General features: G+C 46.5%; 1 pseudogene; it reads left to right on the forward strand.

Moving 5' to 3' along the window:
• Window positions 1-3,324: 3,324 nt before the first annotated feature.
• Window positions 3,325-7,583, forward strand: LOC146209934 (uncharacterized; annotated as a pseudogene).
• The last annotated feature ends 10,490 nt before the right edge of the window (window positions 7,584-18,073 follow it).

Here is an 18,073-nt window from a genome sequence, read left to right on the forward strand (position 1 = left end):
TACGATAGACCGTTTGTCGTTCTTTCCCAATTATCGCATCGCTCACCTCATCAAAAGCGGCCGTCGCTCTGCAAAAAGTGAAGTCGTGCACGTCGTTCGTTCAAAGCCGTATCGATCACGCGACAATTTTTTTTCCACCCTATCTTGTGTTTATGCATTCAATAATTTGCAACCTGTATAATATGTTTTGTTTGCTGTTATAATGTTATTTTGTTAATTCTGAATTGTAAATATTATTTGCCTTCGTAACTTACAATTCCATGTACCCATGTTCTTTCCTCCCCTCCTTATTCTTATTTTTTAATTGCCAAGTCCCACTCCCCTCTATAATGCCCAGGGCCAAGAGGGTAACTGAAATAAATAAATAAATAAATAAATATTTCAGCCGCCAAGCGGGTTTCAGCTGCATCGGGAGAAGTGTGACGCCCAGAAATGGAGACAAGAAAAAATGAGGTCGATGAAGAAGCGGCCGTGCTGGGACTCGCAAATGGACACAGCTGGGTCTTCGACGCTCGTCTTGCGTCAACTGAAACCTCGCTTGTGACAATATATATCAGAACAACAGCGGTGATAACGGATATCCTTGCCTTAGTCCTTTGCATACCGTCGTACTCCTTAACCCCTCCCATGCAATCATAATTTTATCATCTCGGTATGTTGCCTTTATCAATTCAATTACGCATTTATTGATACCTTCAGATTCGAGAGTTTTCCACAGAAGTTCCATATTTAGGCTGCAGTATGCACTGCTTATGTCCAAACAGGCTATACAGAGGTCTATTGTCCACCGTGGCGATTTCTGTCCATGGGGTTAATATAAAAATGCTATCATCTAGGCGCCTACCACTTCTGAACCCTTTTTGCAGTTCGCCCAGTACCTTATTACTATCGATCCATGCCTGCATTTTTTGGTTTCAGTGCCTGTATTGCCACCCTGTACGTAAGTGATGTTATCGGGATCGGTCTAAACGATTTAATGTTCTTCCTATCTCATTTTCCTTTACAGATTAATGTTCATCCTACCATCCTACTTAGTCGTCAGCTCTTCGGAATTTGTTTATTTTTACTGTTTTGCCTGTTTTTGACTGCTAACAACGTGTCCTTGCTTACTGGGCCAAGCCCATTAATTAGCTTGATTGGAACTTCGGACATTCCTATTGCTCTACATACAAGGATATTTGTCTCCGCCTTCTTCCAGTTAGTTAGTCAATTGTAAGCTCTTTTCCTTCATGCTGTCTGATACTGTTTCCTCATTCAAGCTTATTACCCTATCATCATGCTTAAATGTTTCGGCAATAACTTATGTGATATAGCATATAGCGTAAATCCCCTTCTAGACATTTTTCCCTTGGCGTCCTGAATCTGTCCCTGCTCCCTATGATTCCTTTTACCTAGGCAGCTTATATCGCTCCAGAATTTATTTGCCGCCTCTTTAGTTAGGTCGTGCACTTCGGTCATCGAGCGATCAGTGTAATATATACTTTACTCAGCGCCAGTATCTCCACCTCCAGTTTCTTTTGCCAATAGGAGTCTCGTATTCCGTCTATTTCCTCTTGACATAGCTGCGCTTTCTTAGCTTCTCTGTGTTCTCTGGAAGCTATCCGTCTTCGTTCAATTGCCAGCATAATTCCGCTATTCCACCATCTTCGAGGAGTCCTCCTACCTTTCTACCAATTTGAGTATTTTACTTCTGGAATTTTTGTACGGATTATTTGTACTCATTTGTTATAACCCACTCCTCTATGGGGCATTTCTTTATCGTTTCTTCAATGCCTGATGATATTAGCTGTAGGTTTTTGTCGGTTAAATTTGTGTTTGCTCTTTGTGCTTCCTACTTCTTCTTTTCGAATAGGTGTCTCATCTGCAGGCTAATACGTCTATGCCCGCTTCCCAGGCTGTATGCGCCTTCCTCATCGATTTCATGTTCACAAGCTTATTGTAGATTCCTGGTGACATCAAGCAATAATCAATGGGGGTTTGCCTATTCCGGAATTCCCACGTGATTCAAACTTCACATTTACTTTCTCTATTCACATTAACTAGGTTAAACTGCTCACAGATTTCTAGCATTACCTTCCCGTTGCCGTCGGTGTATCCATCCAGATCTTCAATGTGTCCATTCATATCACGCAATAAGACTATATCAACCTTGTATCCCAACTGTTTGATATCTTCGCTGAGACATTTAACTAGATCTATGTTTTCCCGTTTACATTTGTCTCCTGTCCATAAATAAGCTACCCCTAGGCATGCCTTTTAACCTGCCATTGTTTATGAAACGCAGATACGTTCGTTGCATGCTGGTTTAACCTTTGCCAATTGGTCCTTTGATGTATTAGCATACCAACACCACCATTCTTCTTTGTTCTTTTGCGCCCTCCCTAAACAGAGCCTGCGATTACCGGTGGTTCTTCCAGGTTCCTGAGGTGTATCTCGCATATAGCATATACACCGACTTCATCGTCATCAATATCAGACGGACTATACCCACTGCAGAGAGAAAGCCTCTCCCAATTTCCGCCAAGAAACCCGGTCCTGTGCTAGTTCCATCGACTTGACACTTGCGAAGTTCTTAATCTCATCCACCCACCTAATATTCTGCCGTCCCTGGTATACGCTTACCTTCTCTTGGAATCCGATTGGTTGCTCTTAGAGACCATCGGTAATCCTCTTCGAACTACATGTCTTGTCCATGCCCATTTCTTTCTTATTTGTACTCGAATGTCAGTAACTTATTACTCTGATCCACTGCAAGCTTCCTATCTCCTAAAGTTACACCTACCATTTTCCGTTCCATAGCGCTCTGCGTTGTCCTCAGCTTAAGAGCTACCCTTTTCCTTGACCTCCCCGTTTCAGCCCCATAGGTCAGTACCGGCAGGATGCAACTGTTATATACTTTCCTCCTGAGTGGTATCGGTTAGCTGCTAGTCATAATGTTTCAACACCTTCCGAATGCGCTCCATCCCAGCCGGGAGTTCGGCGTTCCTGCGGAGCAAGCGGACGCGTTTCCCCTGGGCTTAGTGTTTTTTTTTTTTTTTTTTCATTGAACTGCCGGATTTATTTAGTCGCACCTTAATGAAAGTGCATCGACCGGATGCATGAAGTTTTGTGAACCACCGGGAACCCAAATTCCGAGGTAGGGGACGGCTTTTTCCGAATTTAAAGGACTTTTGTGTGCCAAGAGGAGCGCCCGAAGCTGGGCCTAACGTCGACTCCGACCTTGGCCGGAGAAGCGGTAGGCCCAGCCCGAGCCTATAGTTGAAGCCGCCAGCGGAACATCGAATCATCGGTGATTACGCAAGGGATCATTGACCTAAGATAACTACCACTATGCGAATAGAGTTGGACGGCATCGAAATTTCGCCAGACCAGTCCACAAGATCGCAAGGCTAGAAAACTGCCGGCGAGAGAGTCAGGAACAAAGGCATGGTTAAGCTAGGATATATCCCGTACTTCAAACGAACCAAGATGGCTCCAAGGCCATGGCTGCAGATGTCAACAGCCGGAGCAACAACCTCGGCGGAGACACCACTGGCAGCGATACACGTCACTCAAGGGTGAAACGTATAGGCCGCGCGCATGCTAGACATGCCGCGCGGCGACATAAATATCGTATTACGACCACGAGGCGGGCTCCACGTGAGCGACGTGACCTGCGTTGAACTAAGTCGTGCAATTGTGGTGGCGGCACAGATCCCCGCCAATGAAGCAAGTGAAGACGTCGTGTGCCCCTATCTCCAGCAGAATATCGTTGTGGTGAGCACCTCCAAGAGAGAGAACGCCGACCTATACACTGCAGTCGGAAGGATTGACATACGCGGCACGGCACACGAAGTAAGTACCTACGAAGGGGCTCTCCACGGCACGGTGAAGGGCGTCATAAGGGGCATCCCGCTCAAGGATACGGCCCAGGATATTCAGGACAATGTTGTGCACAAGCATAACCCAACGGGCCTACAGGCAAACTGGATCGGTAAGACCTGGTCAGGCGTCATTGTTTTCGAAGGGCATAAAGTACGCAAATACGTGAGATACGGCAACCTGCCCACGGAGTGCACGTTACATAGAAAACAAATTGATGTATGCTATGCGTGCGGAAGAGTTGGCCACAGAATGGACGTGTGCCCGGGTCCGAACACGATCTGCCGAGGGTGCGAAATCTCCAACCCCACCGAAGATCACGAATGTGTCCCGAAGTGTGGCCTGTGCGGAGGCAAACACCTGACCACGTACAAGGCCTGCAAAGCCCGCTTCAAGACACCCTACTTTGTCCTCCGGCGGCGCTGGAAACGGTGCCGAGCAGAGGAAGAAGACGCCGGGAGAAGGAACCAAGACAAGAGAGGTCCTGCAGGCGGACCCCACCGTAGCGCCTCCAAACAACGGGACCGGTCACACACGCCGGACAGCAACAGCAACAACAGTGGCTGTCAACAACAGTCGCCAGAGTCAATCGGACACCGAGGGATCGCCGAGAAAAAGGTGGGCCGGACCAACAGGTCTCCCGTCGCTCTATCCAGCGACACCGAATTCCCACCCTCCCAACCCCTTAACTCACAAGCGAATCCGCAAAAGGACAGTAGCGAAGTGATAGAGCACCAAAACGTTCAGATCCAGGAGCAGAACGCCCATATACTGGCACTTATGAATAAGATCGAAACGCTATAGCTAGTAACGGCAGCTTGGCAAATTCAGGACCCTAAGACAACACGGCGGTAAGCAACGCCGCAGGCTTGCGCAGGGTTGCCGCGGAGCACCCCCCTCCCTCGCCCCGCCAAGGGCGGACAGTGGGAGACGCTGAGGCCACGCAACGTGTAGCAAAATAATCTAGAGGGGATGGATGCCGAAGAGAGCCCGCCAGCGGAGAGGAAGCGGCGAACGCTGAGACCGCGAGAAGGAGAGCTAATGGCCATTTTGGCCGCAATTTCCCAAATTAATGAAAGGCTAAGCAAAATAGACGACCGACTTAAAGCTGTCGAGAGTCAGCCGCAGACGCCATCGGAGAAGCACAAACGCCAAGCGTTAAAATAAAGTATCCTCAACATCGGTGAGGAACCGCTTCGCGTCCCTGAAAAAGGAGCGGGCCGCAAAAATAAAAAACGCGATCGCGAAAAGGCGCGATCGACTTGAGACGCCCGGAAAGGATGATGCAGAAGCCAAGTAAGAAGCACAAGAAAACCGGGGGGGGGGGGGACATCACTGTAATTTACCAATGAAACTGCCGTGGAATTCGCAACAAAGAAGCGGAACTATTGTTACACATTGACGGGCAAGACAACAAGCCCGATGTAATTGCTCTACAGGAGACAAACGGGAAACCAAGACTTCCGGGGTACGTCACCTACAGGGACCCTACGGAGAACGGAACGACGGTGCTCGTTCGCAGCAACGTGGCGGCAACTCGACATGTTACGGCGCAGGGCGGGTGCGAGCACACGCTGGTCGAAATTCATGCAAGAGAAATTGCCAGCGCGGACAATTTATTTGTAATGAGCGCGTACTATCGGCTGTCACAACGGCAGTACGAATTTGACCGCATCGTGAGCCAGGCGAAAGGGTTGGCGGGGACCAGGCCGCTCCTGATCCTCGGCGACTTTAACGCCCCTCACACAACATGGGGCTATAATTTCCAGTCAAAAAAAGGAAAAGCATTGGCCAAAGCAATGGAGGATCACGAGATTGCCCTCCTGAACGATCCGAACGTAACTACCAGAAGAGGCAACAGCGCCGCGAGGGACACCACACCTGACCTTTCGTGGTTATCGGGCACGCTTGACGTATCCTGGGGAAGCAAAGAAGTGAACCTGGGGTCCGGCCACAGCGTGATCAGCATCACGATCCGAGGTTCCCGATATCGGGCTGTGTTGGGGACAGCGCAGATCACCGATTGGGACAAGATGAGAAAGTTCACCCAGGAACAAGAGGCGTCTGAGGAAGAATCAGGACAAGCTGAAACGCAACAGACCTACACCGAATGGTCGAGGGACCAGAAGAAGACCCTCCAAAAATTTACCCAAGAAATCGTAACGACGTCGCAGACACTGTACGTGGACGCCAGACTGACCCACATGTGGGCGGCCCGGCACTCGTTAACGCGGCGATGGAAACGTCAGAGGCACAACAGCGCATAGCATCCTTGAACAAACAGATCGCCGAGCACGCGGCCAAACTATCTAGGGAGAATTGGCTAAAGACCTGCGACGACCTGCAGGGCGCGCTCTCGGCGTGGAAAACGTGGTGTCTCTTGAGGCATCTGATCGATCCGCTGAGTAGCAAAACTGCGACCTTATAAAAGTATTCAACATATACAAGGAAGACTACCGCAGGCTCCTGGAAGGCCTGAGGGCGAAGTACCTAAAGACATAGAAGGGGCAGTACCCGGTGCCCGAGAGGTACGAAGGACCCGACAACGACGAGTTGGACCGGCCGTTTTCTATGACGGAACTGTGGACAGGGATAGATGAAAGTAACAAGAGAGGTTCACCCGGCAGGGATGCTATAACATACAAACTACTCGGTAACATGAGCGGTAAAGCGGCCCGCGGCCTCCTAAGGCACATCAACGAAGCCTGGGAGTGCTCGCGGTTGCCGAAGGAATGGAAAGATGCCGAGGTCTGCTTCATTCCAAAGCCCGGCAAGGCCCTCACGATAAACATGCGGCCCCTCTCCCTCACGTCCTGCGCGGGGAAGTTGATGGAACGCGTGGTCCTTCGCCGCCTGCAGAAGCACCTCGAAGAAACGGATCAGATGCCGGAGACGATGTACGGCTTCGGGCAACATCTCAGCGCCCAAGACGATGATCCAACTTCACGAACTGGTCGTCAAGCCGGCAACTAGGCACGCGCCGCGCGGGATACTCGCCCTCGACCTCAAGGGAGCGTTTGATAATGTGTCCCACGCGAGTGTGTTGCGGAATCTGAATATGACCAGGTGTGGCCGAAAGACATTCAGCTACATCGAGAATTTTATGTCAAACCGAACAGCGACCGTCAGGATATGGGAGGAGAAGTCAGACCCTGTCGAGCTTGGTGATAGGGGCACCCCACATGGATTGGTCTTGTCGCCCCTGCTCTTCAATCTGGCCCTCCTGCCCCTGCCCGGTCTACTCAAGCAAATCGAAGGCGTGGACCACATTTTCTACGCCGACGATATTACGGTGTGAACGGCTCGAGCCGGGTCTGATGCCATGATAGAGGAAGCCTTGCAGAAAGCGGCAACGACCGTGCACGAGTACGCAAAGTCGTGCGGACTGAGCTGCGCTCCCCAGAAATCAGAGCTGCTTATGATCCAACCGGGAAAATCCAAGAAAGAGCTGCCGCCGAACGTGATCGTCACCATCGACGGAACGGCCATCAAGCCAACACAGCAGATTAGGATCCTCGGCCTACTACTTCAGACCGATGGAAGGCACACGCCGCCGTCACAAAAATCAAGACTACAACCAAACAGATACTCAGCATGATTAGAAGGGTATCTAACGGAAACCGAGGTCTCACAGAGGACGATGCCATGCGCCTGATACGCGCGTTCGTCGTGTCGCGGGTTACCTACTCCACCCCTTATCTCCAGCTGACGAAGGCAAATAGGGACATCCTAAACACGATGCTTCGTAAGGCAACAAAGTAAGCACTGGGCATACCCATATACTCGTCCACGCAAAGACTGCTAGACATGGGCGCCCACAACACGGTGGAGGAGCTCATTGAAGCCCACCTCTCTAATCAGAGAATCCGGCTCACTCACACGAAACATGGACGAGCCGTCCTACGCAAGATAGGATGGCAGATTGAGCCAGTACCCCTCAAGGAAGCCCTTCCGGAAGAGTGGAAGACGACCATTCAGACCAAACCCCTTCCCCGGCACATGACGCCGGGCAAGGACGACGAGAAGCGCACCGCGCGGGCCAAAGCCATAGCCCGGAGGCTGGAATAGAACCCCAGAGTCCTCTACGTGGACGCCTCGCTCTGACAACACAGTGACCGTGCAGCGGTGGTGGTTACGTCAAAGACAGGCTGATCGTCAGCACGTCCATAAAGACAACAGAACCCGCAGTTGCCGAAGAAGCGGCCGTGGCCCTCGCACTCGCACAGCCGAGCGTGGACACCGTGGTCACCGACTCAAAGACAGCCTACAGATGCTTCCGCAGAGGGGTAATCCACTCCGCGGCCCGAGCCATTCTATCCAAGTGCAAGCTTCCGGGAAGAGCCATAGAGCTCGTGTGGGCCCCGGCTCACTCGCACTCGCAGGTAGCAGGCTATACCATCGCAGACTACCATGCCCAAGAAATGCCAATCCGGGGCGAGCACGAGCCGGAAGAGCTACCGCATCCGGTTACCAAGTTTCGGGAGATAACCCGTATGTACCGAGAGGAAAGGTGCACACTGTCAGACAGCACCCTAAACTCACCAGGCAACAACATACGATCCTGCGTCGAGCGCAGGCGGGATCACTTGCGCATCCCGTACTGATGAACCGCATGTACCCTGCGGAACACGATATGATCTGTCCTTTTTGCAAAAAAAAGAAAAAGGCACCCTGCCACGTTTTGGCAGAATGCAAAAAACTCAAGACCCCCCCTCCTCCCCTTCCCGCCAATACCCCCAATCCCCAACCTTTTGAGCGATGGGAGACCTTGTTATCCAGCCCCGCCCTATCCATCCAGCTCGCACTGACTGACAGGGGCCAGGAGCTGCTGGGAACATGTGGGTCCCGCAACGAGGAAACCACCCCATATGGTGCAAGCGTGCACCACCGAATTATTTCGGGAACAATAAATGTTGATTCCTTCTCCTCCCAGCCTTATTCTCTTAATTATTATGGCGAACGCGTTTAATGCCTCATCGTTGTCGACAGAAGGCTGTCAGCAGAAAGTTGTCAGCAGAGGTGTCACGCTTTCGAGAGCGAGAGTTAGAAATAAATCAATAAGCCTTGTCTACACCGGGAACCGAACCTCCATCCCGTAGATTTCCAGCCGAGCGCTTTATTAACTGCGCCACGCCCCGGATCGTGAAACGCTGTTCATAATTCCCCTTGCCTACCATAAGTATGATTGGCCATAGGGTTTTCTTGGCAGGAAATACTGGAGTGGGTTGCCATTACCTTCTCCAGTGAATCACAGTTTGTCAGAACCCTCTGCCGTGACCTGTCTATCTTGGGTGGCCCTACGCAGCAGAGCTCACGACTGGCCGCCGAAGAATTGACGCGTTTGAATTGTGGTGCTGGCGAAGACTCTTGAGAGTTCCTTGGACTGCCAGAAGATCAAATCAGTCGATATTGTCGACCAGAAACCCTGACTGCTCATTGGAGGGTCAAATTTTAAAGTTAATGCTCAGCTACTTTGGTCATCTGATGCGTGGCGTGACATGGTCCATAGGGTCACGAAGAGTCGGACACGACTGAATGACTGAACTGAACCATTAGTATGATAGCGGGAGTCCGCGAGTGACAGATACTGCGCCTTTCCTTTTCTTTAAACGAATATCATTATAGAACGCCGGTTATATTTGACAAAATAAATACATATAATTTATTTTATCAAAGTTCACCGGCATTCTATAGTCGTTTACAGGAAGGGAAAGGCGCAGTATCTGTCACTCGCGGACTCCCGCTATGATACTAACGGTAGGCAGGGGGAATTATGAACAGCGTTTCACGATCCGGGGCGTGGCGCAGTTGGTAAAGCGCTCGGCTGGGGATCCAAGGGATGGAGGTTCGATTCCCGATGTAGACGAGGCTTATTGATTTATTTCTAACTTTCACTCTCGAAAGCGTGACACCTCTGCTGACAACTTTCTGCTGACAGCCTTCTGTGGACAACGATAAGGCATTAAACGCGTTCGCCATAATAACTAAGAGAATAAGGCTGGGATGGAGCGCATTCGGAAGGTGTTGAAACATTATGACTAGCAGCTAACCGATATCACTCAGGAGGAAGCTATAATAACGAACTTTGATGCCTTCAATGAAAGGCTGGTTGTGTTGGACAAGGGGCGTACGATGTACAGTCACGACAGGTATGACGTCACCAGGTGATTCATGCGTATGCGAAGCTGACCCCACCGGGCGTTCGATCCAGGCGTCCGTGCGGCGCCTTTATTTGCCGCTTTCTCGAACGCCGCAGCCCACAGTAAACAGAAGGAGACCCAGATGTCGAAGAGGCGTTAGTACAGCAGGCATCAGCGGCGTTTGAAATTGATTTACAGGATATAAAAGGCGCAGTATCTGTCACGATTATCCACGGACGCATGTACCATGACGTAAAGGAAGGGAAAAAGGTGGGAGTACTCCGGAAAGACCGTACTGGAAGAGGTGGCGGCGTCTGTATGATACACAAGAAATCATTACGAGTTTTAAGGATGCCTGACGTTCCTAATGTAGAGTGCATTTTCAGTAAAACATATTGTGGTACAATCAGGTACATTATAGGTGTGTTGTACAGGCCCCCTTCTTTTTCCATATCGGTTTTAAATGATTTGAAAACTTACATGAACACATATTTAAAACCTGGAGATCGGATAATTCTAGCTGGCGACTTTAATCTGCCTAATATTGACTGGCGCACGATGTCCCTCAAAAACCATAACGACAAAACAGGTGATGCCATGTTGGACATAGCATTTGATTTATCCCAACTTGTTGACGAGTACACCAGGGTACACGCTAAATCTATACTGGACCTTTTCTTCGTAAGCGGATCTATTAGTACTAAAACAAAATGCGAAATAATCCCAGGAATCTCCGATCACCAGGCCGTGTTCCTTACCTTATCTGATGCCGCTATTGACAGGCATCCAAAGCAGTCATGTTTTCCCAACTTCTCACGCGCTGATGACACATCAATAATCGATACCTTATCCTTTCATTTTGATAGCTTTTCGAGGTCTACCGCAAATGTAGACGATCTGTGGATTTCTTTCAAGGATCTGGTTTGATGTGTATTAGCCGTTTTGTGCCAATCATTGTTAAAAAGACAAAACGTGGCAATCCCTGGATTTCCCGCACTTCAATACAAATGCGCAGAAAATTAAAAAAGTTGAAAAAGAAGAGGCAAGCAGTTGTCCATCCTGAAGGCCTGCTGGATAAAATTTCCGCTCTGTCAAGTCAACTACGACGACAAGTAGCACTTGATAAAGAAAATTATTTTTGCGATTTGTTGCCTAATTTTATAACTAGCTCACTGAAAAATTTTGGCGTACAATCTCACCAGTATCTAGGGATTCCCATGCATTTGAAATCAATGGCACATTAACACATGACGGAAAAGTAATATCAACCGCCTTTAACGAATACTTCAAATCCGTTTTTACTAATGATAATGGCATACAACCTTTGTTCGAAACATGCTTACCTCCGATGCCTGATCTTGTCATCAGTGAACAGGGTATAACTAAAATGCTTTTGAATCTTAAAGTAAAAAAATCGCTTGGGCCTGATAAAATACCCAATGCATTCCTAACGAGGTCTGCAGAATGGGTGTCCAAGTATTTGTTTATAATTTTTTCTAGGTCTCTAAACGAAGGACAGGTTCCGAGTGACTGGAGGACGGCCAGAGTCCAACCACTTCATAAAAATGGCAACAAACAGTACATTAATAATTACCGACCGATTTCATTAACATCGACAGCTTGCAAAATTATGGAACACATAATACACACCCACATTTCCCATTTTCTTGAACAACACAATTTTATTACAAATTTCCAACACGGATTCCGGAAAGGTTATTCTACTTGTACCCAATTAGTTCAGACTATACACGATTTTGCGAAAGCTATTAACAATGGTAGCCAAACAGATGCCATTTTTATGGATTTCGCCAAAGCATTTGATAAGGTCTCTCACAAAAAGCTGTTTTCCAAAATTAATAGCACACTCAGAAATACTAAAATCATTAATTGGATTTCAGCATATTTGAATAACCGTCAGCAATATGTCTCTTTTGGGGAACATTCCTCTCAAACTGTTTTTGTTGACTCTGGCGTCCCTCAGGGCTCAGTGCTTGGGCCACTCTTGTTTATCATTTACATTAACGACATCGTGAAAGACATTCCAGTTAATATTAAACTATACGCGGATGATTGTGTGCTATACTCCGAAATTAAACATATGTCAGATCAGGTAAAACTTAATGAGGCTTTTTAGAAAATTAGTGCCTGGTGTGATGCATGGCAGATGCCTATCAACTTTCAAAAAACCGTGTATATGAGAATCACTCACAAGAAAAGTCCACTGATGTTCCAATATTCACTTGATAACAACATTCTTTCCGAAGTCTCACACTACAAATATCTAGGGCTATGGATTACTAACAACCTTGACTGGACTAAACATATTGATCAAACTGTAATTAATGCAAACCGTAAACTTTTTTTCTTAGGCGTGCATTGAGACTTTCCACACCCCGAGTTCGGCTTCTAGCGTATAAATCGATTGTCCTTCTAATATTAGATTATGCGGCAATAATTTGGGATCCATTCACCAAAACAAACGTAAATAAAATTGAAAAAATACAAAAGAAAGCGGTACGTTTTGTTTACAATAGCTACGGACGCACATCAGTAAGTGACCTCTTAAACAGGGCTGCTTTAATATCTATAACCGAAAGGAATCGCGTTTCTCGACTAAAGTTCTTATACCAATTGGTCAAAGGGCATTTTAAAATTAACATTGATGGACTAATATCTTTCTCTTCAGGTTATTCTACAAGACAACGTCACAATCTTACAATCACCCCTTTCACCAGCGTAATAACTGCTTTAAATATTCTTTTTTTCCGCGAACAGTAACGGAGTGGAATCAACTTACTAACGACGAAGTCTTACAGCTATCTGTAACATCATTCATCGGCAACCTCAGTGCACAATAATGTCCTCTGTCATGCATTCCCGGTTCCCATTTTTGAACTGAATTTAATATTGTGATCGTTCTGGTGCTCTTTCTTTATCTAATTAATTCCCTGTTGACCATGTTCACTGATGACTTGATAGTAGTGTATTTATATGCCCCAAACCTTAGTGTACTTTTTTGTTGTTTTACGTCATTGAGCCTTTCATTTTTGCTTTGTGTTTTGTTGCTTATTATTAATTTGTGGCCTTTGTACTTTTAATATTTGTACTTACCTATTTTCTGTATGCTCACCCTGCGAAAATCCCTTCCTGGAATTGCAGTATAAATAAATAAATAAATAAATAAATAAATAAATAAATAAATAAATAAATAAAAAGAGAGGGAGATAGAGGTGCCCTAGTGGCAGGATACGATCCACCACGCTATAATAATTTTCACCTCATCGCACTTTAGTGGCCCAAAGTGCCCTCTAGAACGTTTTTCCCTTTCATAGTCCGGATTGACGGTCACTACATGTCCTAAGTAGACATATTCGCCTACCACTTACTCTTCGCTCCCTATTTTAAACTGCTGTTCCTTTCCCAGGCTGTTCAGCAGTATACCTTAGCCTTCTGCATAATATTCTTTAGGCCTACCTTTCTGCTTCTCCTGTCAAGATCATTTATCATTAGAACAGTTGGTCCCCCTGAGTTAAGTAGCATGACAATTTCACCAGCGAATCGCAGATTTATGAATTATTTTCCATCTACCTTTATCCCTAACTGCTCCCCCCTCAAGTCTCTAAATACTTCCTCTAAGCAAGCTCTGAATAGTACTGAGGAGATCGTGTCTCTTTGCATAACACCTTTCTTTATAGGAAATTGTAACTTTTTTATGCAGAACTATCGTTGCTGTGCAGCTGCTATATATGTCTTCCGCCCAGTACTTTCACACACGGCTGATCTACTCCCTGATTTCGCACTGCCTTCACGACCGCCGAGGTTTTTACTGAGTCAAATGTTTTTTCGTAATCAATGAGTGCTATTTGTAAGATCTGTATATATTCCGAGCATTTTTATACCACCTGGTTGATGCCATGAGTATGATCGATAGTAGAGTACCTTTACCTAACACCTGATTGATATTTTGCTCGATTGAAGTCTAATGAAGTTTGTCCTTATTATATTAGCAATTAACTTAGTAAATACCTTATACGTAACAGACAGTAAGCTGATTGGTCTGTAACCTTTAAGGTCCTTAGCTTCCCCTTTCTTATGAATTAAGACAATGTTTGCGTTCTTCTATGGTTCCGGTACCATCGATGACACCAGACATTAAGTATAAAAGATGGCCAGTTTTCCTAGCACGATATCTCCCCCGTCCTTCAAAAAAAATCAATAGTTATCTGATCCTCTCCAGCTTCTTTCCCCCTTTGCATAGTTTCTAAAGGCTTCTTAGCCTTGTCCTTCGTCTCTGGCAGAACGTGTGATTGCTCTTTATTACAGCCAATTTTATTATTGTCCTGACTACTATGGCTATTGTAGAGGTTCGCAGAGAACTCCTCGTCTACCTTAGTAATGACGTTGCCCGCAGTGTCCCTAAGTCCATACATCTGATTTTTGCCGTTGCCTAATTTCCTATTTACCGCTCACAGGCTACGACCGTTCTTTAGAGCATGCTCAATTTTTCTCGTATTATACTTCCTTATGTCGGCCACCTAGCGTCTATTGATTAGCTTTGTTATCTCAATCAGTTCTATCTGGTCTGTTGGGTTGGAGGCCTTCACACTTTAAAGTTTCTTAACCAAATATATCGTTTCCTTAGGCAGTTTACCGGTATCCTCTATAACAATTCTGCCGCCCACTTCTACCACGCACTAAGTAATGATGTCTCTCAAGTTATCGTTCATCGCTTCTAACCTAAGATCGTCATGCCCGGTTAAAGCTGAATATCAAATCTGAAGCGAGACCCTCAACTCTTCTGCTCTCCCCTCACCGCTAATTCATAGATGGACTTCTTTGTTACTAATCTGTTTCAGTTCCTTTTCAAATCTCGACTAATTTGAGAGCTTAGCATCCTGTGGTCACTTCATCGAACATTTCCAATCACCTCTCAGTTCAGTTCAGTCATTCAATCGTGTCCGACTCTTCGTGACCCTATGGACCATATCACGCCACGCTTTCCGGTCTCTCACTATCTTCCTAACATCACATAACTTCATCTGCAGCGCCTCGAGGATGCCATCTAACTATCGCGTTTACTACCTACCGCTTCTCCGGTGACCCTCAACCTTTCCCAACATCAAATCTTTCTCCAGCGACTCCTCTCTTCTCATCAGATGACCAAAGTAGCTGAGCTTTAACTTTAGAATTTGACCCTCCAATGAGCAGTCGGGGTTTATGGTCGACAATATCGACTGATTTGATCTGGCCGTCCAAGGAACTCTCATGAGTCACCGCCAGCACCACAATTTAAACGCGTCAATTCTTCGGCGGTCAGCCTTCTTCATAGTCCAACTCTCGAATCCATACATCATAACTGGAAAGACCATAGCACGAGTTATACGGATCTTGGTTAGCAGTGTAATGTCTCTGCTCTTTACTAGGCGGTCAAGGCTAGTCATGGCTCTCTTTCCCAGAAGCAGGCGTCTCCTTATTTCATGCCTGCAGTCTCCTTCCGGGGTAATCATGGAGCCCAAGAAGAGAAAATCTGTCACAGCTTCCACTTCTTGTCCCTTTCCCTTGATGCTCCAGGACTTGATATCGCAAGACGCCATGATCTTTGTCTTTTTAATGTTCAGTTTAAGCCCAAACTTCTCACTCTCTTCTTGTACGCGCATCAGAAGTCTCTTGAGTTCCACTTCACTTTCTGCCATTAAAGTGCTCTCTTACTCTTTCAAATGCATCTGCCGGTTCGGCCTATGTAAACTTTACCACAACTGAGCGCAATGCGGTACACTACTTTAGTAACACATTCTGTAAACGTCCTTTCATGTTGATGGTGCAGGGAAGCTTCCTACTGCCCTTCATCATCACACACACCTTTTGAGTTTACAAGGGGTGGAGGATACTATGTTGAAACCACCTTTCTTCGCAGTTCTCTTGATATTGTGCGACACCTTATGTATGCGATCACATGGGTCTTCTTTGACTACTCCTCTTACTTAACTTTACTCCCAGTCTTTATTTTCTGTAACAATTTTTCGCAGACGATCGAAATGACATGCGGAGGATATCCAGCAACTCAAAAAGGCTGAAACTGATATTGAAAATTTTCTTCAACGTTAGGGTCGCATGACTTATCCAAAGCCGACGTGATGCAAAATGAAATGACGCCTCTCTTGACTAATTTCGAATGGTCGCTGCAATATGGAAGCAGCGCTCTTTTCGACCTGGGTTTGAAGGACCAACACAGACATCGTTCGCCAATGTACAAAACTAAGTCTAGAACTGAAGCTGTCCCTCTAAAGGGCACTCACTGGTGAACCAGAGCCCACCGGAAGCACACGAAAAGGTGGACAGGACCGTCGAGGTCAAATCTTGAATGTTGCCGTTAACAGCGCCATGGTTGAGGTATTGAAGCAACTCAGCCTGAATGACATCAATTCCGCTAGCTTTGTTGGCTAAGGCTGGCTAAGGCCCATTCAACTTCACTCTTCAGGATGCCCGGCTCGAGATCAATAGTCAAACTGTCTTATGTTGGGTCTGCACATCCGGATCCTTCTTGTACAGTTCTTCTGTGTATTCCTGCCACCTCTCCTTTATCTCTGAGGCTTCAGTAAAGTCCCTGCCTCGTTTGTCCTTTATCACGCCCAGCTTACCACAGAAGCTTCCTTTGATATCTTTGATTGTCTTATACAGAACACTTGTGTTCTTCAGTTGGCTGTTGTCCTCAACTGCTTGGCACTGTATGTTCAGGAAGGCATTCTTATCTCTCCTTGCTATTTTCTGAAAATCCGCATTGAGAACCTTGTATGTTTCTCTTTCCCCCATAACTTTTGCCACCCTCCTTTCCTCAGCTATTTGCAAAGCCTCTTCGGATAACCAGTTTGCTTTCTTGCATTTCTTTTGCTTTGGAACTACCTTAGTAGCAACTTCTTGTATTATATATCACGAACATCAGTCCACATCTCTTCAGGCTCTCTGTCTTCTAGATCTTATTCTTGAAATCGATTCCTCACTTCCACAACATATTCTGGCGGAATTTGATCCAGATCATACCTGAAAGGCCTTCTAGTTTTCTGCGTTTTCCTCAATTGAAGCTTAAATTTGGCAACAAGAAGCTGGTGATCGGTGCCACAATCGGCCCCCGGCCTTGTTTTTACTGTTTGTATAGCGCTTCTCCATCTCTGCCGGCAAAGAATATAATCAATCTGAATCCTGTACAGACCGTCCGGTGAAGTCCAAGTGTACAGGCGCCTCTTGTGCTGTTGAAAATTAGTATATACTACCAGGTCATAAGAAGTTAAGGCGTGATATTCCGTGCGCGAATTATCTTAATCGAACGCAGCTAGGAAACCGCGCTGTGAGTTCCATTCATCTGCGGTACTACCCGTACATATTTTCGTACAGAAAAGGAAACAAAAGCTGCTGCAAAGGCAACTGCAGCTACCTTGAGCGGTCACTCCAGCGCGATATTGCTGAAACAGGCAAATAGTAACGAAGTAGCTTTTCTCTGTTTTCCTTTCCCGAATTCCAACGAGTGACGCGCGCTTCATCAACTGCTATTTTCCCTTCCTGTGAACCAATTATTAATTAGATCAACGGTCCTAGAAATCGAGTGAACATCGTTAGGATCCGGACAAAGTCAAGCGGCGCTATTTCTTAGAGTATTAAATTTTATTTTTGAAGGTCATTAAGATCATAATGAACGAATTAGCCGCGTACAACCAACTCTGATCGAGCATGATATTTAATTGTGGTATATACGCTACATTAAGTTTAATGTCCTAAGGTGAAATTGACTATGAAGGATGAAAATAAGCAGAATAAGATGACGCGCATTTGAAAAAAGTTTCGCCAATATATTAAAAATGCTCGGCAGATCGCGCAAATAGCGCTGCAAGTGATCGTGGACACCGTGGAGAACAGTGCATTTCCGCTCATAGCAAAAAAAAAGCATTCTTACGAGCCTTTATGTATATATTGTTACGGTGCGCAATATCTAGATGACGACGACGATTTTTCTGGCCTGGTCTCTACCGCTCTGTCCGTCGCTACGTCGCAGCTTGTGAGCTATGTCAGCGCCGTAA

Source organism: Amblyomma maculatum, chromosome 1 (assembly GCF_055883805.1).
Source record: "Amblyomma maculatum isolate TAMU_Amacu chromosome 1, ASM5588380v1, whole genome shotgun sequence".
NCBI classification, from domain to species: domain Eukaryota; kingdom Metazoa; phylum Arthropoda; class Arachnida; order Ixodida; family Ixodidae; genus Amblyomma; species Amblyomma maculatum.